At 38.4% G+C, this 2,524-nt stretch overlaps 1 pseudogene; it reads right to left on the minus strand.

Annotated features, from left to right (window-relative positions):
* Nucleotides 1-1,505: 1,505 nt before the first annotated feature.
* LOC102871741 lies at nt 1,506-1,940 on the minus strand (annotated as a pseudogene).
* Nucleotides 1,941-2,524: the final 584 nt, after the last annotated feature.

Raw genomic sequence — 2,524 nt, forward strand, 5'->3', positions numbered from 1 at the left:
ATCCTGATACCACATTTCTTCTCATAGAGCCCAGCCTCCTGGATAATCTGTTCTGCATACAGGTTAAAAAGGTATGGAAATAAGACACATCCCTAGAGTACACCCTTCCCAATTTTGAACCATGCAGTGTTTCCCTGCTCTGTTCTGACGACTGCCCCTTGGTCCAAGTATAGATTTCACATTATCACTATCAAGTGTTCTGGGATTCCCATTCTAAAGATTCAAATTTTTTAACCTCTTTCTCAAAAGTGATTTTCTAGTCAGGTGCTTTGTATCACTTTACTAAGACAAATGAGATTTCAGGAGAGCCACTGAGAAATCAAACATATTTATTATACCACTTTTAACAACAACAACAACAACAACAAATTAGAGATATTCCAGTTAAAAAAAACACACATAATAACCAACAGCACTTTAGATAGCATCAATCATTAGTTTTCTATATCTCTCAGGATCCCATCAGGTGCCCAAGGAGAAGAAACCAAAAAGTACTGTCATTTAGACATCATATCAAGTTCAGAGTACTAAATCAATATTTCACAGTTTTGAGTACAGTTAAAATGTCTCATCTCAAAACAAATATACAACATTTTATGAGCAATAAAAAGAAAAATTTTGCCTCTGAGTTTATGTTAACAATAAAAACAAGCAAAACAATAGCTACCTTAATCAGAAACTTCTTGTTATTGTTAGGTGCCATTGAGTCAACTATGCCTCATAGGAAACCTATGAACAACAGATCTGAACCTTGCTCTTTCTTGGATGATCCTCATAATTTAGCCCATTGTTACAGTTGCAATGTCAATCTATTTTTTGAGGGTTTTCTTCTCTTTCTCTGGTCTTCTATCTTTCCCAGCATGACAATTTTTCCAAGGACTGGTCAATGCATATGAGATAAAGTTTTATTATTCTTGCCTCTAGGAGCACCAGAGACTTGAGTTTCTGCCTCTACTTTTTTTTCAGCTGTAATAGTTTTTAATATTTAAACAGAAAAAAAATGAGCACTTCCTTGTTTTCTGCATATACAGCCAGAATTCAGAGAGATGAACTGCTCCTGTCCTCTAGGCTCCACCTGTGGTGGAGCTGCATGAGACCTTCTCCCTCAAATACCCAGGGATGCACGCAGCTGACTCACACAGCCAGGATGCACTTTGTCTGTCATACTGTGTGCTTGTACCTCCCCACATCTCCATTCTTTAAGAAAGAACCTCTTTATTACCGCTTGTGTTCATCCCCACTGGTTCCTATCCCACAAAGGGATAGTGAAGGGGTCTTGCAGAATAACTAAGGACAACTTAGTGGGCATGGAGGATGGCAAATAACTGTTTGCATTACCACACTCTGATGTGAGAGTGAAGATAGAAGTAAGTCCAGGGCAAAGTTAAGGGCACCTTTGGATATTGGGAGTCTCAAGGAAGAAATAGTGCGCATCACATTCAGATAGATCAATGTGCCAAGGTTAAAAAAAATTCAGCAATTTAATCACTATTGATTTTCAAACTTCATCCAAGACAGCTCAGATTCAGCAGTAACAATTTATATCTTTCCAGGGCCCCTGGCATTCCTTCTGACAGCCCAGTGTTGGGCCTCGAGAAGTATCTGCCTCTGTTGCAATTGCTGCTGCTGTTCCATCTGCAATTTCCCTGTCTCAAAGAAAACAGGAAGAACCAGGATCATAAAAGAAGTGGTCCCGATCCATAAGGCTGCCCTGGAAAATCTGCACACCATTTGAGCCACAAAAGGGAGATATCAAAAGTGGCTCTAGACTCTAAGAACATCTCCATCAGCCCCCATCGTCTACACAACAGGTTCTCATCTAGCTCCTCCTTGTCATCCTCTTCCAACTCCTTTTCAGTCTTCTCAGCATCACCTTTTGGGATCAGTTCGTCCAGTGACACCGGTGCTCCAGGGCCAGTGGCAGAAGCGGCAGTAGCCATGTCTATAGAGGACACCAGAAGTGGAAATGTCTCCTTTTTTAAAAAAAAAAACCAACCTTTTTTTTTTCTGCCTCTACTTCTAAGGCAGAAATGTATTAGGTTACTCTTAATTTTTCTTGAGATACGTTCAATATTACATTCTTGTCTTTGGAAATTATTTGTATGTCTTCGTGTTGTTGTTTTTTGGTTTGTTGTTTTTTTTTTCTTTCAAGGTCTATCTTCTTTGGGGTTCACTTAACCTCATAATATCTCATTCTGCCTCATGATATCTGAGAATTTTTCTTCTAGTAATTTCCTTGGTGCTTTCTTTCCCTCTTCTTATTTTAGAATTCCAATAATATATATGTAGTTTCTCTTGCTTGTATTCCATATAATCCCTATGATTTATTAATTTTCTATCCTTCATGTTTCTTTTTCCTCTAGCATATTAGTGTTGAAGGCTTTGTTTTCTGTTTTGCTGATTCTGTGTTCTATTTCTTCAATTCTGCTCTTTGACCTCCCAACATGTTGACAGCTTCTGAAATGGTCTTATTATTCCAGATTGCAATTTCTTGTTTTTCTATGGCTTCTAACAATCCATTGGT

The sequence above is a fragment of the Elephantulus edwardii genome, unplaced genomic scaffold, assembly GCF_000299155.1.
Source record: "Elephantulus edwardii isolate Elephantulus edwardi_28Jun2011 unplaced genomic scaffold, EleEdw1.0 scaffold00314, whole genome shotgun sequence".
NCBI lineage: Eukaryota > Metazoa > Chordata > Mammalia > Macroscelidea > Macroscelididae > Elephantulus > Elephantulus edwardii.